We start from the raw sequence: 21,645 nt of genomic DNA, 5'->3' as shown, positions 1-21,645 counted from the left end.
AGAGAGGCCCCGCATAACCATTCCTCGACCCTCCAAGCCTTAGGCCTAGAGGATCAAGGATCGATGATCCCCCCTCGCCGAAGCTTAGGGAGACCCAACAACACTCCAAGGCTTCTACCTGGGCTGCCACCCCAGTGTCCACCTTGGAGCCTGCATCAAAGGTGCACCTCCCTTCCGAAGAAGGGAGGCCGGGTTGCAGGGGAAAACGGAACCTGATGGCCACACATTTTCCCCCTAGACCTCAGGAGGGTCCCAAAAGGGCACCGCATCCCAAAATCCTTGTGACAAAACGTGACAAACACACAGTGAAAAACAAAATTAAATAAGTGGATGTGCGCTGTGATACAGCCTGGACATCCGCCAGGTATAAAAAATTCCTCATCTCCCAGCCAGAAGGCCGGGAGAATAAAGGTGTGTGCTCATATAGCGTGAAAGAGAGTGCGTGCAAGTGTGCCTTCACTCAGTGGGATCCCACCCCCAGTGAGTTAGGGCACCCCAGGGTCACCATCCCTGGGGCACATAGCAACTCGGGCTTCCAAACTACCCGACCTAATGACCTCGATCCGGCAGTCGCCTGGTCACCTACAAATGGTACCTTTAAACCAAATGCGTACACCAGAGCGATGACCGTTGTGGTTCCCTGCCCTCACCTCGGCGTTCTGTCATCCCCCTACGATGGCGCATCAACCACCGGCAGGGATGATTACTAACCTCAGCTTGAGCAGGTACTACACTTGATCTTAGCCAAAAGGCCGAGAAGCGATAACCCGAGCGGCCCTTGCCTTGCCCGAGCCTGTCCCATACTGCTGTTCACCCCTTGCAGCGATTCAGCCTACTCCTAGGCAATTCCATGGGGCCCTGCAGGCTCACACACATTTACAGCTACTAAGCGGGAGGTGAATAAAGGCCGGAGAGGAAGCCAGACAGGATTTGCTTCTTTTGCTTGCACCACAATGCAGTGCTGAAAGAGGAGGAATCTACATAAAAACGCCTTCCTGGCAACGCCCAAATGCCCTCCTGCCATGCAGATAAACACTGGCAGCGGCAGCAAGTGCATGCCCACAGCCACCCCTTGTTCCTTCACACCTTGTATCAGCTTTAATCCAGTCCTGTGCTGCCTGCTGAGCAGCACTGAACAACACTGCCTGGGCCCAGGCTTTTATCTCTGAGGCAGGCCCCATTATGATGTCAGAAAGCTGGCTCTGGAATCCTGAGGGCTCCACTATGACACGTGCAAAGTTCCGTCTGAACTTTATATAAGACTGTGAGGCTCAGTCAGTCACTCAGTGTTGCCTGAGAGGGCAACACTGCAACAGCCGGCCGCCAGGCTGTCTTTTTTTTGCACATTTATTTGCCTCCAGGAGGCCACAAGAGGGAGACAAGGGACTGCAAAATGGAAAATAGGCATCCACCAACTTTACAGACAACTTCTCTTTGCTCCTACAACCTCCATCCTTGCACAGTTTGTTATTCTTCCAGGTAACATAGTAACAAATCCAAATTGCTGCTCTCTTTGTAGGCAAGCAAGGGTTTGTTGCAACTGCAATTCTTACTTCTTCTTGAAATGTAGGGACGACAGTACATTCCATCACATCCACCTAGTGTACACAGGTAGGTCCATTGTGGCGGGTAGGCGGCTGGCTGCTTTAATGGCTGTTTGCTGTTCCCCTACTCCACTCCACTCCACTATTTGACTGTGGTGCTGCATCAATCAGTGGCTGGCTCAGGTGCAGCTCTTTAACTTACCTAGGAGGGAGGGAGGGAGGGCGGAGAGAAGACAAGGAAGGTGAATGAGCTGTTCCAATGTGAAATGCCGGAAACACAGAAACACAGAAGACACACACACACACACACACACACACACAACAAGAGGTGGCAATGTATTCATTAATTGCATTTAATAAATGAGCTCATTATCACACATGACTGTACAAATGCATTGTCCAACAGGTGTTGAAATAATGGGATTAAAAGGGGAGATCCCTTCAGAAAGACAGAAACAATGGCAAAGAGAAAAAACACTTTTGGAATCTGATTTTAGTCAACACATAAGGGAAGGGTGCACCGGTCCTGGAAATACTGCAATACCAGGTCAATGCGTGGAGTGGACAGAGCAAGCTCTATTTCCATCTCCCTGTTCTAAAAATCCATTTAATATATGGTCCCCAGATAGGGGACGTATCAGATATTAAACTGATAAGAACAGATTTTTTTTTTTTTTTTTTATTGAAAGCCCGAGCCGTGCTTTCTATCACCCAAGTGCATAAAAAGTGCAGAGGTGCCACACAAAAAGTGCACAAGGATGCGGTCTATCGCAGCCCTTCTCTTAAAAGAGAGAGGCCCCGCATAACCATTCCCTGACCCTCCAAACCATAGGCCTAGAGGATCAAGGATCGATGGTCCCCCCTCGCCGAAGCTTAGGGAGACCCAAACACACTCCTAGGCTTCTACCTGGGCTGCCACCCCAGTGTCCACCTAGGAGCCTGCATCCTAGTTGCACCTCCCCTCCGAAGAAGGGAGGCCGGGTTGCAGGGGAAAAAGGAACCAGAAGGCCACACATTTTCCCCCTAGACCTCAGGAGGGTCCCAAAAGGGCACCGCATCCCAAAATCCTTGTGACAAACGTGACAAACACACAGTGAAAAACAAAATTAAATAAGTGGATGTGCGCTGTGATACAGCCTGGACATCCGCCAGGTATATAAAAATTCCTCATCTCCCAGCCAGAAGGCCGGGAGAATAAAGGTGTGTGCTTAAAAGTGTGAAAGAAGAGTGCGTGCAAGTGTGCCTTCACTCAGTGGGATCCCACCCCCAGTGAGTTAGGGCACCCCAGGGTCACCAGCCCTGGGGCACATAGCAACTCGGGCTTTCAAACTACCCGACCTCCTGACCTCGATCCGGCGGTCGCCTGGTCACCTACAAATGGTACCTTTAAACCAAATGCGTACACCAGAGCGATGACCGTTGTGGTTCCCTGCCCTCACCTCGGCGTTCTGTCATCCCCCTACGATGGCCCACGTACCACCGGCAGGGATGATTACTAACCTCAGCTTGAGCAGGTACTACACTTGATCTTAGCCAAAAGGCCGAGAAGCGATAACCCGAGCGGCCCTTGCCTTGCCCGAGCCTGTCCCATACTGCTGTTCACCCCTTGCAGCGATTCAGCCTACTCCTAGGCAATTCCATGGGGCCCTGCAGGCTCACACACATTTACAGCTACTAAGCGGGAGGTGAATAAAGGCCGGAGAGGAAGCCAGACAGGATTTGCTTCTTTTGCTTGCACCACAATGCAGTGCTGAAAGAGGAGGAATCTACATAAAAACGCCTTCCTGGCAACGCCCAAATGCCCTCCTGCCATGCAGATAAACACTGGCAGCGGCAGCAAGTGCATGCCCACAGCCACCCCTTGTTCCTTCACACCTTGTATCAGCTTTAATCCAGTCCTGTGCTGCCTGCTGAGCAGCACTGAACAACACTGCCTGGGCCCAGGCTTTTATCTCTGAGGCAGGCCCCATTATGATGTCAGAAAGCTGGCTCTGGAATCCTGAGGGCTCCACTATGACACGTGCAAAGTTCCGTCTGAACTTTATATAAGACTGTGAGGCTCAGTCAGTCACTCAGTGTTGCCTGAGAGGGCAACACTGCAACAGCCGGCCGCCAGGCTGTCTTTTTTTTGCACATTTATTTGCCTCCAGGAGGCCACAAGAGGGAGACAAGGGACTGCAAAATGGAAAATAGGCATCCACCAACTTTACAGACAACTTCTCTTTGCTCCTACAACCTCCATCCTTGCACAGTTTGTTATTCTTCCAGGTAACATAGTAACAAATCCAAATTGCTGCTCTCTTTGTAGGCAAGCAAGGGTTTGTTGCAACTGCAATTCTTACTTCTTCTTGAAATGTAGGGACGACAGTACATTCCATCACATCCACCTAGTGTACACAGGTAGGTCCATTGTGGCGGGTAGGCGGCTGGCTGCTTTAATGGCTGTTTGCTGTTCCCCTACTCCACTCCACTCCACTATTTGACTGTGGTGCTGCATCAATCAGTGGCTGGCTCAGGTGCAGCTCTTTAACTTACCTAGGAGGGAGGGAGGGAGGGCGGAGAGAAGACAAGGAAGGTGAATGAGCTGTTCCAATGTGAAATGCCGGAAACACAGAAACACAGAAGACACACACACACACACACACACACACACAACAAGAGGTGGCAATGTATTCATTAATTGCATTTAATAAATGAGCTCATTATCACACATGACTGTACAAATGCATTGTCCAACAGGTGTTGAAATAATGGGATTAAAAGGGGAGATCCCTTCAGAAAGACAGAAACAATGGCAAAGAGAAAAAACACTTTTGGAATCTGATTTTAGTCAACACATAAGGGAAGGGTGCACCGGTCCTGGAAATACTGCAATACCAGGTCAATGCGTGGAGTGGACAGAGCAAGCTCTATTTCCATCTCCCTGTTCTAAAAATCCATTTAATATATGGTCCCCAGATAGGGGACGTATCAGATATTAAACTGATAAGAACAGATACTACACTTGATCTTAGCCAAAAGGCCGAGAAGCGATAACCCGAGCGGCCCTTGCCTTGCCCGAGCCTGTCCCATACTGCTGTTCACCCCTTGCAGCGATTCAGCCTACTCCTAGGCAATTCCATGGGGCCCTGCAGGCTCACACACATTTACAGCTACTAAGCGGGAGGTGAATAAAGGCCGGAGAGGAAGCCAGACAGGATTTGCTTCTTTTGCTTGCACCACAATGCAGTGCTGAAAGAGGAGGAATCTACATAAAAACGCCTTCCTGGCAACGCCCAAATGCCCTCCTGCCATGCAGATAAACACTGGCAGCGGCAGCAAGTGCATGCCCACAGCCACCCCTTGTTCCTTCACACCTTGTATCAGCTTTAATCCAGTCCTGTGCTGCCTGCTGAGCAGCACTGAACAACACTGCCTGGGCCCAGGCTTTTATCTCTGAGGCAGGCCCCATTATGATGTCAGAAAGCTGGCTCTGGAATCCTGAGGGCTCCACTATGACACGTGCAAAGTTCCGTCTGAACTTTATATAAGACTGTGAGGCTCAGTCAGTCACTCAGTGTTGCCTGAGAGGGCAACACTGCAACAGCCGGCCGCCAGGCTGTCTTTTTTTTGCACATTTATTTGCCTCCAGGAGGCCACAAGAGGGAGACAAGGGACTGCAAAATGGAAAATAGGCATCCACCAACTTTACAGACAACTTCTCTTTGCTCCTACAACCTCCATCCTTGCACAGTTTGTTATTCTTCCAGGTAACATAGTAACAAATCCAAATTGCTGCTCTCTTTGTAGGCAAGCAAGGGTTTGTTGCAACTGCAATTCTTACTTCTTCTTGAAATGTAGGGACGACAGTACATTCCATCACATCCACCTAGTGTACACAGGTAGGTCCATTGTGGCGGGTAGGCGGCTGGCTGCTTTAATGGCTGTTTGCTGTTCCCCTACTCCACTCCACTCCACTATTTGACTGTGGTGCTGCATCAATCAGTGGCTGGCTCAGGTGCAGCTCTTTAACTTACCTAGGAGGGAGGGAGGGAGGGCGGAGAGAAGACAAGGAAGGTGAATGAGCTGTTCCAATGTGAAATGCCGGAAACACAGAAACACAGAAGACACACACACACACACACACACACACACAACAAGAGGTGGCAATGTATTCATTAATTGCATTTAATAAATGAGCTCATTATCACACATGACTGTACAAATGCATTGTCCAACAGGTGTTGAAATAATGGGATTAAAAGGGGAGATCCCTTCAGAAAGACAGAAACAATGGCAAAGAGAAAAAACACTTTTGGAATCTGATTTTAGTCAACACATAAGGGAAGGGTGCACCGGTCCTGGAAATACTGCAATACCAGGTCAATGCGTGGAGTGGACAGAGCAAGCTCTATTTCCATCTCCCTGTTCTAAAAATCCATTTAATATATGGTCCCCAGATAGGGGACGTATCAGATATTAAACTGATAAGAACAGATACTACACTTGATCTTAGCCAAAAGGCCGAGAAGCGATAACCCGAGCGGCCCTTGCCTTGCCCGAGCCTGTCCCATACTGCTGTTCACCCCTTGCAGCGATTCAGCCTACTCCTAGGCAATTCCATGGGGCCCTGCAGGCTCACACACATTTACAGCTACTAAGCGGGAGGTGAATAAAGGCCGGAGAGGAAGCCAGACAGGATTTGCTTCTTTTGCTTGCACCACAATGCAGTGCTGAAAGAGGAGGAATCTACATAAAAACGCCTTCCTGGCAACGCCCAAATGCCCTCCTGCCATGCAGATAAACACTGGCAGCGGCAGCAAGTGCATGCCCACAGCCACCCCTTGTTCCTTCACACCTTGTATCAGCTTTAATCCAGTCCTGTGCTGCCTGCTGAGCAGCACTGAACAACACTGCCTGGGCCCAGGCTTTTATCTCTGAGGCAGGCCCCATTATGATGTCAGAAAGCTGGCTCTGGAATCCTGAGGGCTCCACTATGACACGTGCAAAGTTCCGTCTGAACTTTATATAAGACTGTGAGGCTCAGTCAGTCACTCAGTGTTGCCTGAGAGGGCAACACTGCAACAGCCGGCCGCCAGGCTGTCTTTTTTTTGCACATTTATTTGCCTCCAGGAGGCCACAAGAGGGAGACAAGGGACTGCAAAATGGAAAATAGGCATCCACCAACTTTACAGACAACTTCTCTTTGCTCCTACAACCTCCATCCTTGCACAGTTTGTTATTCTTCCAGGTAACATAGTAACAAATCCAAATTGCTGCTCTCTTTGTAGGCAAGCAAGGGTTTGTTGCAACTGCAATTCTTACTTCTTCTTGAAATGTAGGGACGACAGTACATTCCATCACATCCACCTAGTGTACACAGGTAGGTCCATTGTGGCGGGTAGGCGGCTGGCTGCTTTAATGGCTGTTTGCTGTTCCCCTACTCCACTCCACTCCACTATTTGACTGTGGTGCTGCATCAATCAGTGGCTGGCTCAGGTGCAGCTCTTTAACTTACCTAGGAGGGAGGGAGGGAGGGCGGAGAGAAGACAAGGAAGGTGAATGAGCTGTTCCAATGTGAAATGCCGGAAACACAGAAACACAGAAGACACACACACACACACACACACACACACAACAAGAGGTGGCAATGTATTCATTAATTGCATTTAATAAATGAGCTCATTATCACACATGACTGTACAAATGCATTGTCCAACAGGTGTTGAAATAATGGGATTAAAAGGGGAGATCCCTTCAGAAAGACAGAAACAATGGCAAAGAGAAAAAACACTTTTGGAATCTGATTTTAGTCAACACATAAGGGAAGGGTGCACCGGTCCTGGAAATACTGCAATACCAGGTCAATGCGTGGAGTGGACAGAGCAAGCTCTATTTCCATCTCCCTGTTCTAAAAATCCATTTAATATATGGTCCCCAGATAGGGGACGTATCAGATATTAAACTGATAAGAACAGATACTACACTTGATCTTAGCCAAAAGGCCGAGAAGCGATAACCCGAGCGGCCCTTGCCTTGCCCGAGCCTGTCCCATACTGCTGTTCACCCCTTGCAGCGATTCAGCCTACTCCTAGGCAATTCCATGGGGCCCGGTGAATAAAGGCCGGAGAGGAAGCCAGACAGGATTTGCTTCTTTTGCTTGCACCACAATGCAGTGCTGAAAGAGGAGGAATCTACATAAAAACGCCTTCCTGGCAACGCCCAAATGCCCTCCTGCCATGCAGATAAACACTGGCAGCGGCAGCAAGTGCATGCCCACAGCCACCCCTTGTTCCTTCACACCTTGTATCAGCTTTAATCCAGTCCTGTGCTGCCTGCTGAGCAGCACTGAACAACACTGCCTGGGCCCAGGCTTTTATCTCTGAGGCAGGCCCCATTATGATGTCAGAAAGCTGGCTCTGGAATCCTGAGGGCTCCACTATGACACGTGCAAAGTTCCGTCTGAACTTTATATAAGACTGTGAGGCTCAGTCAGTCACTCAGTGTTGCCTGAGAGGGCAACACTGCAACAGCCGGCCGCCAGGCTGTCTTTTTTTTGCACATTTATTTGCCTCCAGGAGGCCACAAGAGGGAGACAAGGGACTGCAAAATGGAAAATAGGCATCCACCAACTTTACAGACAACTTCTCTTTGCTCCTACAACCTCCATCCTTGCACAGTTTGTTATTCTTCCAGGTAACATAGTAACAAATCCAAATTGCTGCTCTCTTTGTAGGCAAGCAAGGGTTTGTTGCAACTGCAATTCTTACTTCTTCTTGAAATGTAGGGACGACAGTACATTCCATCACATCCACCTAGTGTACACAGGTAGGTCCATTGTGGCGGGTAGGCGGCTGGCTGCTTTAATGGCTGTTTGCTGTTCCCCTACTCCACTCCACTCCACTATTTGACTGTGGTGCTGCATCAATCAGTGGCTGGCTCAGGTGCAGCTCTTTAACTTACCTAGGAGGGAGGGAGGGAGGGCGGAGAGAAGACAAGGAAGGTGAATGAGCTGTTCCAATGTGAAATGCCGGAAACACAGAAACACAGAAGACACACACACACACACACACAACAAGAGGTGGCAATGTATTCATTAATTGCATTTAATAAATGAGCTCATTATCACACATGACTGTACAAATGCATTGTCCAACAGGTGTTGAAATAATGGGATTAAAAGGGGAGATCCCTTCAGAAAGACAGAAACAATGGCAAAGAGAAAAAACACTTTTGGAATCTGATTTTAGTCAACACATAAGGGAAGGGTGCACCGGTCCTGGAAATACTGCAATACCAGGTCAATGCGTGGAGTGGACAGAGCAAGCTCTATTTCCATCTCCCTGTTCTAAAAATCCATTTAATATATGGTCCCCAGATAGGGGACGTATCAGATATTAAACTGATAAGAACAGATTTTTTTTTTTTTTATTGAAAGCCCGAGTCGTGCTTTCTATCACCCAAGTGCATAAAAAGTGCAGAGGTGCCACACAAAAAGTGCACAAGGATGCGGTCTATCGCAGCCCTTCTCTTAAAAGAGAGAGGCCCCGCATAACCATTCCCTGACCCTCCAAACCATAGGCCTAGAGGATCAAGGATCGATGGTCCCCCCTCGCCGAAGCTTAGGGAGACCCAAACACACTCCTAGGCTTCTACCTGGGCTGCCACCCCAGTGTCCACCTAGGAGCCTGCATCCTAGTTGCACCTCCCCTCCGAAGAAGGGAGGCCGGGTTGCAGGGGAAAAAGGAACCAGAAGGCCACACATTTTCCCCCTAGACCTCAGGAGGGTCCCAAAAGGGCACCGCATCCCAAAATCCTTGTGACAAACGTGACAAACACACAGTGAAAAACAAAATTAAATAAGTGGATGTGCGCTGTGATACAGCCTGGACATCCGCCAGGTATAAAAAAATTCCTCATCTCCCAGCCAGAAGGCCGGGAGAATAAAGGTGTGTGCTCATATAGCGTGAAAGAGAGTGCGTGCAAGTGTGCCTTCACTCAGTGGGATCCCACCCCCAGTGAGTTAGGGCACCCCAGGGTCACCAGCCCTGGGGCACATAGCAACTCGGGCTTCCAAACTACCCGGCCTAATGACCTCGATCCGGCGGTCGCCTGGTCACCTACAAATGGTACCTTTAAACCAAATGCGTACACCAGAGCGATGACCGTTGTGGTTCCCTGCCCTCACCTCGGCGTTCTGTCATCCCCCTACGATGGCCCACGTACCACCGGCAGGGATGATTACTAACCTCAGCTTGAGCAGGTACTACACTTGATCTTAGCCAAAAGGCCGAGAAGCGATAACCCGAGCGGCCCTTGCCTTGCCCGAGCCTGTCCCATACTGCTGTTCACCCCTTGCAGCGATTCAGCCTACTCCTAGGCAATTCCATGGGGCCCTGCAGGCTCACACACATTTACAGCTACTAAGCGGGAGGTGAATAAAGGCCGGAGAGGAAGCCAGACAGGATTTGCTTCTTTTGCTTGCACCACAATGCAGTGCTGAAAGAGGAGGAATCTACATAAAAACGCCTTCCTGGCAACGCCCAAATGCCCTCCTGCCATGCAGATAAACACTGGCAGCGGCAGCAAGTGCATGCCCACAGCCACCCCTTGTTCCTTCACACCTTGTATCAGCTTTAATCCAGTCCTGTGCTGCCTGCTGAGCAGCACTGAACAACACTGCCTGGGCCCAGGCTTTTATCTCTGAGGCAGGCCCCATTATGATGTCAGAAAGCTGGCTCTGGAATCCTGAGGGCTCCACTATGACACGTGCAAAGTTCCGTCTGAACTTTATATAAGACTGTGAGGCTCAGTCAGTCACTCAGTGTTGCCTGAGAGGGCAACACTGCAACAGCCGGCCGCCAGGCTGTCTTTTTTTTGCACATTTATTTGCCTCCAGGAGGCCACAAGAGGGAGACAAGGGACTGCAAAATGGAAAATAGGCATCCACCAACTTTACAGACAACTTCTCTTTGCTCCTACAACCTCCATCCTTGCACAGTTTGTTATTCTTCCAGGTAACATAGTAACAAATCCAAATTGCTGCTCTCTTTGTAGGCAAGCAAGGGTTTGTTGCAACTGCAATTCTTACTTCTTCTTGAAATGTAGGGACGACAGTACATTCCATCACATCCACCTAGTGTACACAGGTAGGTCCATTGTGGCGGGTAGGCGGCTGGCTGCTTTAATGGCTGTTTGCTGTTCCCCTACTCCACTCCACTCCACTATTTGACTGTGGTGCTGCATCAATCAGTGGCTGGCTCAGGTGCAGCTCTTTAACTTACCTAGGAGGGAGGGAGGGAGGGCGGAGAGAAGACAAGGAAGGTGAATGAGCTGTTCCAATGTGAAATGCCGGAAACACAGAAACACAGAAGACACACACACACACACACACAACAAGAGGTGGCAATGTATTCATTAATTGCATTTAATAAATGAGCTCATTATCACACATGACTGTACAAATGCATTGTCCAACAGGTGTTGAAATAATGGGATTAAAAGGGGAGATCCCTTCAGAAAGACAGAAACAATGGCAAAGAGAAAAAACACTTTTGGAATCTGATTTTAGTCAACACATAAGGGAAGGGTGCACCGGTCCTGGAAATACTGCAATACCAGGTCAATGCGTGGAGTGGACAGAGCAAGCTCTATTTCCATCTCCCTGTTCTAAAAATCCATTTAATATATGGTCCCCAGATAGGGGACGTATCAGATATTAAACTGATAAGAACAGATACTACACTTGATCTTAGCCAAAAGGCCGAGAAGCGATAACCCGAGCGGCCCTTGCCTTGCCCGAGCCTGTCCCATACTGCTGTTCACCCCTTGCAGCGATTCAGCCTACTCCTAGGCAATTCCATGGGGCCCTGCAGGCTCACACACATTTACAGCTACTAAGCGGGAGGTGAATAAAGGCCGGAGAGGAAGCCAGACAGGATTTGCTTCTTTTGCTTGCACCACAATGCAGTGCTGAAAGAGGAGGAATCTACATAAAAACGCCTTCCTGGCAACGCCCAAATGCCCTCCTGCCATGCAGATAAACACTGGCAGCGGCAGCAAGTGCATGCCCACAGCCACCCCTTGTTCCTTCACACCTTGTATCAGCTTTAATCCAGTCCTGTGCTGCCTGCTGAGCAGCACTGAACAACACTGCCTGGGCCCAGGCTTTTATCTCTGAGGCAGGCCCCATTATGATGTCAGAAAGCTGGCTCTGGAATCCTGAGGGCTCCACTATGACACGTGCAAAGTTCCGTCTGAACTTTATATAAGACTGTGAGGCTCAGTCAGTCACTCAGTGTTGCCTGAGAGGGCAACACTGCAACAGCCGGCCGCCAGGCTGTCTTTTTTTTGCACATTTATTTGCCTCCAGGAGGCCACAAGAGGGAGACAAGGGACTGCAAAATGGAAAATAGGCATCCACCAACTTTACAGACAACTTCTCTTTGCTCCTACAACCTCCATCCTTGCACAGTTTGTTATTCTTCCAGGTAACATAGTAACAAATCCAAATTGCTGCTCTCTTTGTAGGCAAGCAAGGGTTTGTTGCAACTGCAATTCTTACTTCTTCTTGAAATGTAGGGACGACAGTACATTCCATCACATCCACCTAGTGTACACAGGTAGGTCCATTGTGGCGGGTAGGCGGCTGGCTGCTTTAATGGCTGTTTGCTGTTCCCCTACTCCACTCCACTCCACTATTTGACTGTGGTGCTGCATCAATCAGTGGCTGGCTCAGGTGCAGCTCTTTAACTTACCTAGGAGGGAGGGAGGGAGGGCGGAGAGAAGACAAGGAAGGTGAATGAGCTGTTCCAATGTGAAATGCCGGAAACACAGAAACACAGAAGACACACACACACACACACACAACAAGAGGTGGCAATGTATTCATTAATTGCATTTAATAAATGAGCTCATTATCACACATGACTGTACAAATGCATTGTCCAACAGGTGTTGAAATAATGGGATTAAAAGGGGAGATCCCTTCAGAAAGACAGAAACAATGGCAAAGAGAAAAAACACTTTTGGAATCTGATTTTAGTCAACACATAAGGGAAGGGTGCACCGGTCCTGGAAATACTGCAATACCAGGTCAATGCGTGGAGTGGACAGAGCAAGCTCTATTTCCATCTCCCTGTTCTAAAAATCCATTTAATATATGGTCCCCAGATAGGGGACGTATCAGATATTAAACTGATAAGAACAGATACTACACTTGATCTTAGCCAAAAGGCCGAGAAGCGATAACCCGAGCGGCCCTTGCCTTGCCCGAGCCTGTCCCATACTGCTGTTCACCCCTTGCAGCGATTCAGCCTACTCCTAGGCAATTCCATGGGGCCCTGCAGGCTCACACACATTTACAGCTACTAAGCGGGAGGTGAATAAAGGCCGGAGAGGAAGCCAGACAGGATTTGCTTCTTTTGCTTGCACCACAATGCAGTGCTGAAAGAGGAGGAATCTACATAAAAACGCCTTCCTGGCAACGCCCAAATGCCCTCCTGCCATGCAGATAAACACTGGCAGCGGCAGCAAGTGCATGCCCACAGCCACCCCTTGTTCCTTCACACCTTGTATCAGCTTTAATCCAGTCCTGTGCTGCCTGCTGAGCAGCACTGAACAACACTGCCTGGGCCCAGGCTTTTATCTCTGAGGCAGGCCCCATTATGATGTCAGAAAGCTGGCTCTGGAATCCTGAGGGCTCCACTATGACACGTGCAAAGTTCCGTCTGAACTTTATATAAGACTGTGAGGCTCAGTCAGTCACTCAGTGTTGCCTGAGAGGGCAACACTGCAACAGCCGGCCGCCAGGCTGTCTTTTTTTTGCACATTTATTTGCCTCCAGGAGGCCACAAGAGGGAGACAAGGGACTGCAAAATGGAAAATAGGCATCCACCAACTTTACAGACAACTTCTCTTTGCTCCTACAACCTCCATCCTTGCACAGTTTGTTATTCTTCCAGGTAACATAGTAACAAATCCAAATTGCTGCTCTCTTTGTAGGCAAGCAAGGGTTTGTTGCAACTGCAATTCTTACTTCTTCTTGAAATGTAGGGACGACAGTACATTCCATCACATCCACCTAGTGTACACAGGTAGGTCCATTGTGGCGGGTAGGCGGCTGGCTGCTTTAATGGCTGTTTGCTGTTCCCCTACTCCACTCCACTCCACTATTTGACTGTGGTGCTGCATCAATCAGTGGCTGGCTCAGGTGCAGCTCTTTAACTTACCTAGGAGGGAGGGAGGGAGGGCGGAGAGAAGACAAGGAAGGTGAATGAGCTGTTCCAATGTGAAATGCCGGAAACACAGAAACACAGAAGACACACACACACACACACACAACAAGAGGTGGCAATGTATTCATTAATTGCATTTAATAAATGAGCTCATTATCACACATGACTGTACAAATGCATTGTCCAACAGGTGTTGAAATAATGGGATTAAAAGGGGAGATCCCTTCAGAAAGACAGAAACAATGGCAAAGAGAAAAAACACTTTTGGAATCTGATTTTAGTCAACACATAAGGGAAGGGTGCACCGGTCCTGGAAATACTGCAATACCAGGTCAATGCGTGGAGTGGACAGAGCAAGCTCTATTTCCATCTCCCTGTTCTAAAAATCCATTTAATATATGGTCCCCAGATAGGGGACGTATCAGATATTAAACTGATAAGAACAGATACTACACTTGATCTTAGCCATTATTGACAATCAATCGTCATCATACAAACATTACTGCGACGCAGCGCAAGCCATGAAGCAGTAAATAATAAATAATAACAGTCGTCAAACATAACATGACAGTATAATACACAGTACAGGCTAGCCTATGCTATACATTACACCACATGCTACACTAACATTCTTGCATTCACTAACGCCAAACAACAAAGCATTACAGACAAGTGATGGGATAGGGGAGTGGGTAGGAGGGGATAGGAAAGGGGGAAATCACAGGCCCGAAGCTTTATTGAAAGACAACACACAAGAAGGGAGAGTGGGGGGAAGGGGAGTATCAGTCCTCTTCCTCATCGACGTCCGGGCTGTCCCAGGTGGAATAGTCTCTGAGCAGGCTGTGGATCAGCCTGCGGCAGTCCTGGACGGACACACTCTCTCTCCGCAAAATCAGACGGTTCCTGGCAAACCATATAGCGTCCTTAAAGCAGTTCATAAGGCGCCAGGCTTCCTGGATTGCTCCATCCGTGGTATTCCCAGGAAATAGTCCATAAAGTACCGAGCGGTACGACAGTCTGTTCCTGGGTACTGAGTCCTTGAGTTCATGTTCCAAGGCTTTCAACAGACCCTGTGCAAAGGGGCACTGCCAGAAAATGTGCAAAGATGTTTCCTCCGTGAAGGGGCACCTGGGGCAGTACCGGGTCTTGCACAGGTTGCGGGCATGCATGAATGACCTAAGAGGCAGTCCTCCCTGGATGGCCATCCATGAAATGTCCTTGTGCCCGTTGGTCAACCTGCCAGATGACACGTTAGTCCAAACAGTCTCCAACGTGTCGGCATGAAGCCCTGGAACAGACTCCAGTGAGTCCTTTGCTCTGATGTGCTTGTGGATCGTCTTAGGTTTCCACAAGTCGGGCTTAAGACCCTCCAGTTGATGCTCCCTCACAAACCGGACGACATCTCCGTAGAACCAGGGAGCGTGCCAGTTGTAAGGGAAGGAGCTGTCCCACTTGTCCCAGCCAAAACCTCGCCAGAGGGGAAGGAGGAAGTAGCGGGACATGGCCTTGCCCGCAGAGCCGTTTGCTGTCCTCAGAGTCCTACGAACACAGTCACATACAAAAGCGATCCGCAGCAGAGTGGGAATGTCGGGTATACCCTTCCCACCTTTGCGGGGCTCCTTGTACATAACAGTCCGCTTTACTCTGTCCATTTTCGAGCCCCAGATGAAGCGAAACACAGTCCTGGTAATGGCCCTCGAGACGGTGGCAAGAGGGGGCCATGCCTGTGCAGTGTATTGTAGCACAGGCAAGACTTCGTTACGCAGGACCATTGCTTTGCCCTCAATAGTGAGTTGTCTGAGGCTCCACAGTCCGATCCTTTGGTTGACTTTGGCCAAGCGTTCTTCCCACGACTTTAGGGCTGCACCTTCCTTACCGAACCAGACTCCCAGAATTTTGATGAAGTCCGGCTTGATAGTAAACGGGAAGGAGGCAGGAGAAGGCAGGTACCACTTTCCGAAGAGCATGGCTTCCGACTTCCCGCAGTTGACTTTTGCCCCTGAAGCGCGTCCGAACTCCTCGCAGGTCTGGACGAGTGCAGTCACCGAACTCTGGTCAGTGCAGAAGACGGTCACGTCGTCCATGTACAGCGAGCATTTGACCTCGAAGTGTCCTGGACCTGGTGCGGTGATCCCTCTGATCTCTCCATTCTGCCGGATAGCCTCTGCGAAGAGCTCTATAACACAAACAAAAAGGAGAGGTGAAAGAGGACAGCCTTGTCTAACCCCCGACGATACAGGAAAGGGGTCAGTCTTCCAGCCGTTCACCAGCACCGAGCTGTAAATGTCGCAATACATCAGGTTAACATACAAACAGAACAACCTGCCAAGCCGCAGCCTACGCAGAGCCTTACCCATGAATTCGTGAGAGACCCGGTCAAAAGCCTTCTCCTGATCCAGACTGACCAGGGCCGCGTGTGTACGGCGGCTTTGCATGTAATGCACCGTGTCCCTCACCAGGGCAAGACTGTCGGCCACCCTACGGCCAGGAATGCCGCAGGTTTGGTCCGATCCGATGATCCGTCCGATGACAACCTTCAGTCTGTTGGCCAATACTTTGGCGAGGATCTTGTAGTCCACGTTCAGGAGAGAGATGGGACGCCAGTTTTTCAGGTCACATCTCTCCCCCTTCCGCTTATACAAGATCGTGATCATGCCTTCTCTCAAGGACGGTGGCATTCTACCCTCCACCACCATCTCCTCATAGAGCTCCAGCAGGTCCGGACAGATCAAGTCCCCCAGCGCTACATAGAGCTCTGCTGGGAGACCATCACTGCCCGGGGTCCTGCCGGGTCTGAAGGATTTAGCGGCAGAGAGCAGTTCCTCCACCGTCAGGGGTACATCCATAGCCTCCGTACCTGCAGGATCAAGATGATTAGTGATACCTGACAGGAATTTATCGGCGGCTTCGGGGTCAGTGGTTTTCCGGGAGTAGAGGCTTCGGTAGTAGTCTGTGACGACTCCCATCACCTCCTTCTTCCCAGAATGCATGTTTCCGGTCTCATCTCGGAGTTCCTTCAGGGGCGTGTGGCCGGCATGGAGTTTCCTGAAAAAGAACGAGTTACATTTCTCACCCTTCTCCAGGTTCTCCACCTTGGAACGAAAGACAATTCGCTTGGATTCCTCCTCAAAGTGCCTTTTCAGGCCCTTTTTGGCTTCCTCCAGCTCCTTCCTGACGTCCCAGCCGCATTGAAGGAGGTCTTGCAGGGATCGCAGCTGACGCTGCATCTCTCTGAAGTCTCTCTTCCTCTCACACGCCTGTTGGCGACTTTTTGCCTGAAAGAAACAACGAAATTCAACTTTAACATATTCCCACCAGTCACAGGTTTTGTCAAAGAAAACTTTATCATTCCTCCAAACAATATAGGCGTCTCTAAGTTCCGCCAGTACCTCCTCTCTTTCCAGCAGGGCACAATTCAGCTTCCAGGAGCCAGGGCCGGGAGGAAAACCGTGGCCGATGGCACCCTGGAAGAGAATGGCCCTGTGGTCAGAGAAGAAGCAGGGGACCATGGAGTGCCCATGCTGCTTGACTGCCCGGGAGGTGAACACAAAGTCAATCCGAGAACGAAGTGAGCCATCGGGTCGGCTCCATGAATAGTTCACAGAGCCGATCCCCATGGAGCCCACAACGTCCTGCAAGGATGCTTCGGCTACCATCTCGATAAGCAGTTTGGAACTGACATCCAGTTTGTTTGAAGTGCCGGAACTTCGTCCATCCTCTTCGATGGGGCAGTTGAAGTCCCCGGCCATCACCACTGCCCTAGTGGTGGCGAGCTGGGTCCGCAGGGTCTGGAATAGTTCCAGGCGCTCAGCCTTCATAGGGGGAGCGTACACGTTGATGAGCCTAATCGGCTCTCCTGCCCAGGAACCGTCTACGACCAACAAGCGGCCGCAGGCGAGCTCCTGGACAGAGTCAACAGTAAATACGCTTCCCCTAATCAGGATGGCAACCCCTGCAGACTTACAGTCGCCCCCACCAGACCAGTAGGACGGGCCATGGGTCCACTGCCTGGCCAGATGATGGTATGACCTGGAAGAGGGGAGAGTACATTCCTGCAGCATAAATACATCACTCGACTGCCTGGAAAGAAAAGTTAGCACCATCTGACATCTAGTCCTATCTCTAACACTCCTCACATTGAGGCTAAAGATGTTAAGTTTAGCAGCCATGGGGGAGAATAAAGAAGGTTAGTGCAAACGATACACCTTAGTTACCAGTCCGGTCGGGCGGATCCTCCTCTCCTGGCGGGTCCGAAAGATCCAGCAGGCCCTCTGACAAAAATTGTTCCAGGATTGTAGCCACCTGGATGTCTGTTGTGAAGTCGATGACCTCAGGTTCAGACACGAGTTCCTCCACCATCTGCTCCATTTCCTCCTGCTGCGCAAGGGAATCTTCGCAGATTTCTACGACTTGTCGCTTTGAGGACTCAGCAGCTGGGCTGTCCCTCACCTTTCTCTTCCTCTGGATGGCACCTGAGGAGACAAGAGGGGGAAAATCCTCCAGGGAGAGGACTCCAGCAGCTGGAGGGGAAGATGTTAGTGCTGCTGGAGCTGGGGAGAAGGGAGGCTGGGTTGGGAGAGGTGCAGGTGACAGGACCACTGAGATGGGTGGGTAGGAGAAGGTTAGAGCCTCAGTGGGGGTGACAGGGGTTGGGGACGGGGGGGTGGGGAGGGCCGGGCGAGGGAGGGCCGGGAGACGGGGGGGAGGGACTGTCGTCTTCTTACCATCCTTCTTATTCCCGGTCTTCTGCGCCGCTGGAGCTCTGGCTGGGGCGGGGTTCCCTCTGGCCGGAGCTTTCGCCGCTACAGTTGCCCAGGATCGATCCCTCTTCGGGCAGTCCTTGTAGGAGTGGGCTGCTTGTCCACAGAGGTTGCACATTGTCCGTTTCGGGCAGTCTTTGGTCTCGTGTCCTGTTACCCGGCAGTTCTTGCAGGCGTCCTCCTTGCAGTCCTTCACCGAATGACCCTTCTTGCTGCATCTCCTGCAGATCTGCGGCATGTCCGGGTAGTAGATGAGGCCGTAGGAGTTGCCCAGCGAGAATGACTGGGGCAGGTGCTGGAGGCCGTCTTCCGCGCTCGAATCCTTGTTCAGTCGGACGATTACCGACCACTTGCCAGTCCAGAAGCCGAGTCCGTTCAGGATGTGGGTGGGTTCCCTCACCACTGTGCAGAACCGCTTCAGGAGCGTGGTGATGTCTTTGCCGGGGGTGTGTGGGTTCCGCATTGAGACCGTCACCCGCCTTTCCTCTCTTTGGACAGGGCAGTTGCCTACAAAGCGAGAGAAAGGGGATTCAGGCCTCGCCGCTTTCACCATCTCCCAGTACCTTCTGCAGATGTTGATCGAAGCGAAGGTCACGAAGAACATCCCGGTCATGAAGGCCTGGATGCTGATGGTCTCCGGCTTAGCGAAGCCCTGGTCCAGGAGCATCTTCTGGCAGAACACTTCTTCCGTCATGTCCGGCACTCTCCCGTCCACCTCCTTCAGCTTCAGGGCCACCGTCTGCTTCATCCAGGGCTCCAGGGTTGGAGCAGCCTGGTTCGGCTTCCTGGTGGCCTGTCCGCTTGAGGAGGCTTCAGGAGGAGATGTCCTGGCCTGGGCCGGCTCACCTGGTCCATCAGCCTTCTCCTTCTGGGTGGCAGGGTTGCTGGTTGAGGCCATGGCTTCTTCCAGCTGTTCCTGTCGCTTGGGGAGGATCTTCGATAGCTCTTTCCCGAAGGGGGCGGAGCTATGCAAATCTTCTCCTTGCTGGCCGAGGTTCTTCCACGAAATTTCTTCCGCAGCGGTTCCTCGTCGAGCTTCTTCTGCGGCCGAGCTTCTTCAAAGATCCCCTTCAGCAGCGGCTCTTCTCCGAAGGTCTCTGTCGCAGTTCTCCTTCTTCCCGGCAGCGATCTCCCGGAGCTTCTTCCCCGATGGCGGCTTCTCCCTTCTGGATCGTCGTCTTCGCTGGTTCTTCTCCGCAGTTCGTCGCCGGCTTCGTCTGGAACGCTCTTGGATCGCTAAGCTAGTGTTTATAGCCCCCAGTGGTTCTCCGAGCTATCTATCCTTACAAGGACTGATAAGAACAGATACTACACTTGATCTTAGCCAAAAGGCCGAGAAGCGATAACCCGAGCGGCCCTTGCCTTGCCCGAGCCTGTCCCATACTGCTGTTCACCCCTTGCAGCGATTCAGCCTACTCCTAGGCAATTCCATGGGGCCCTGCAGGCTCACACACATTTACAGCTACTAAGCGGGAGGTGAATAAAGGCCGGAGAGGAAGCCAGACAGGATTTGCTTCTTTTGCTTGCACCACAATGCAGTGCTGAAAGAGGAGGAATCTACATAAAAACGCCTTCCTGGCAACGCCCAAATGCCCTCCTGCCATGCAGATAAACACTGGCAGCGGCAGCAAGTGCATGCCCACAGCCACCCCTTGTTCCTTCACACCTTGTATCAGCTTTAATCCAGTCCTGTGCTGCCTGCTGAGCAGCACTGAACAACACTGCCTGGGCCCAGGCTTTTATCTCTGAGGCAGGCCCCATTATGATGTCAGAAAGCTGGCTCTGGAATCCTGAGGGCTCCACTATGACACGTGCAAAGTTCCGTCTGAACTTTATATAAGACTGTGAGGCTCAGTCAGTCACTCAGTGTTGCCTGAGAGGGCAACACTGCAACAGCCGGCCGCCAGGCTGTCTTTTTTTTGCACATTTATTTGCCTCCAGGAGGCCACAAGAGGGAGACAAGGGACTGCAAAATGGAAAATAGGCATCCACCAACTTTACAGACAACTTCTCTTTGCTCCTACAACCTCCATCCTTGCACAGTTTGTTATTCTTCCAGGTAACATAGTAACAAATCCAAATTGCTGCTCTCTTTGTAGGCAAGCAAGGGTTTGTTGCAACTGCAATTCTTACTTCTTCTTGAAATGTAGGGACGACAGTACATTCCATCACATCCACCTAGTGTACACAGGTAGGTCCATTGTGGCGGGTAGGCGGCTGGCTGCTTTAATGGCTGTTTGCTGTTCCCCTACTCCACTCCACTCCACTATTTGACTGTGGTGCTGCATCAATCAGTGGCTGGCTCAGGTGCAGCTCTTTAACTTACCTAGGAGGGAGGGAGGGAGGGCGGAGAGAAGACAAGGAAGGTGAATGAGCTGTTCCAATGTGAAATGCCGGAAACACAGAAACACAGAAGACACACACACACACACACACAACAAGAGGTGGCAATGTATTCATTAATTGCATTTAATAAATGAGCTCATTATCACACATGACTGTACAAATGCATTGTCCAACAGGTGTTGAAATAATGGGATTAAAAGGGGAGATCCCTTCAGAAAGACAGAAACAATGGCAAAGAGAAAAAACACTTTTGGAATCTGATTTTAGTCAACACATAAGGGAAGGGTGCACCGGTCCTGGAAATACTGCAATACCAGGTCAATGCGTGGAGTGGACAGAGCAAGCTCTATTTCCATCTCCCTGTTCTAAAAATCCATTTAATATATGGTCCCCAGATAGGGGACGTATCAGATATTAAACTGATAAGAACAGATACTACACTTGATCTTAGCCAAAAGGCCGAGAAGCGATAACCCGAGCGGCCCTTGCCTTGCCCGAGCCTGTCCCATACTGCTGTTCACCCCTTGCAGCGATTCAGCCTACTCCTAGGCAATTCCATGGGGCCCTGCAGGCTCACACACATTTACAGCTACTAAGCGGGAGGTGAATAAAGGCCGGAGAGGAAGCCAGACAGGATTTGCTTCTTTTGCTTGCACCACAATGCAGTGCTGAAAGAGGAGGAATCTACATAAAAACGCCTTCCTGGCAACGCCCAAATGCCCTCCTGCCATGCAGATAAACACTGGCAGCGGCAGCAAGTGCATGCCCACAGCCACCCCT

General features: G+C 50.5%; 8 non-coding genes and 5 pseudogenes across 8 annotated transcripts; all 13 read right to left on the bottom strand.

Annotated features, from left to right (window-relative positions):
* Nucleotides 1–694: 694 nt before the first annotated feature.
* On the bottom strand, nucleotides 695–764 carry LOC142691300 (U2 spliceosomal RNA; annotated as a pseudogene).
* Nucleotides 765–2,054: 1,290 nt separating this feature from the next.
* Nucleotides 2,055–2,239, bottom strand: LOC142691260 (U2 spliceosomal RNA). Its single transcript, XR_012859869.1, has one exon. It is a non-coding gene; the product is annotated as a U2 spliceosomal RNA (small nuclear RNA).
* Nucleotides 2,240–3,027: 788 nt separating this feature from the next.
* LOC142691307 (U2 spliceosomal RNA) lies at nucleotides 3,028–3,097 on the bottom strand (annotated as a pseudogene).
* Nucleotides 3,098–4,387: 1,290 nt separating this feature from the next.
* On the bottom strand, nucleotides 4,388–4,578 carry LOC142691066 (U2 spliceosomal RNA). Its single transcript, XR_012859718.1, has one exon. It is a non-coding gene; the product is annotated as a U2 spliceosomal RNA (small nuclear RNA).
* A 1,290-nt stretch (nucleotides 4,579–5,868) lies between these two features.
* LOC142691065 (U2 spliceosomal RNA) lies at nucleotides 5,869–6,059 on the bottom strand. The gene has a single exon (XR_012859717.1). It is a non-coding gene; the product is annotated as a U2 spliceosomal RNA (small nuclear RNA).
* Nucleotides 6,060–7,349: 1,290 nt separating this feature from the next.
* LOC142691064 (U2 spliceosomal RNA) lies at nucleotides 7,350–7,540 on the bottom strand. Its single transcript, XR_012859716.1, has one exon. It is a non-coding gene; the product is annotated as a U2 spliceosomal RNA (small nuclear RNA).
* A 1,246-nt stretch (nucleotides 7,541–8,786) lies between these two features.
* On the bottom strand, nucleotides 8,787–8,967 carry LOC142691254 (U2 spliceosomal RNA; annotated as a pseudogene).
* Nucleotides 8,968–9,755: 788 nt separating this feature from the next.
* LOC142691305 (U2 spliceosomal RNA) lies at nucleotides 9,756–9,825 on the bottom strand (annotated as a pseudogene).
* A 1,282-nt stretch (nucleotides 9,826–11,107) lies between these two features.
* On the bottom strand, nucleotides 11,108–11,298 carry LOC142691060 (U2 spliceosomal RNA). Its single transcript, XR_012859714.1, has one exon. It is a non-coding gene; the product is annotated as a U2 spliceosomal RNA (small nuclear RNA).
* A 1,282-nt stretch (nucleotides 11,299–12,580) lies between these two features.
* Nucleotides 12,581–12,771, bottom strand: LOC142691059 (U2 spliceosomal RNA). Its single transcript, XR_012859713.1, has one exon. It is a non-coding gene; the product is annotated as a U2 spliceosomal RNA (small nuclear RNA).
* Nucleotides 12,772–14,053: 1,282 nt separating this feature from the next.
* LOC142691199 (U2 spliceosomal RNA) lies at nucleotides 14,054–14,242 on the bottom strand. Its single transcript, XR_012859837.1, has one exon. It is a non-coding gene; the product is annotated as a U2 spliceosomal RNA (small nuclear RNA).
* A 5,519-nt stretch (nucleotides 14,243–19,761) lies between these two features.
* On the bottom strand, nucleotides 19,762–19,863 carry LOC142691277 (U2 spliceosomal RNA; annotated as a pseudogene).
* Nucleotides 19,864–21,145: 1,282 nt separating this feature from the next.
* LOC142691058 (U2 spliceosomal RNA) lies at nucleotides 21,146–21,336 on the bottom strand. Its single transcript, XR_012859712.1, has one exon. It is a non-coding gene; the product is annotated as a U2 spliceosomal RNA (small nuclear RNA).
* Between the last annotated feature and the right edge of the window lie 309 nt (nucleotides 21,337–21,645).

This window comes from Rhinoderma darwinii (genome assembly GCF_050947455.1).
Source record: "Rhinoderma darwinii isolate aRhiDar2 chromosome 5 unlocalized genomic scaffold, aRhiDar2.hap1 SUPER_5_unloc_36, whole genome shotgun sequence".
NCBI lineage: Eukaryota > Metazoa > Chordata > Amphibia > Anura > Rhinodermatidae > Rhinoderma > Rhinoderma darwinii.
Note: the sequence above shows the minus strand (reverse complement) of the source record. Positions and strands in the feature narration are given on the sequence as shown.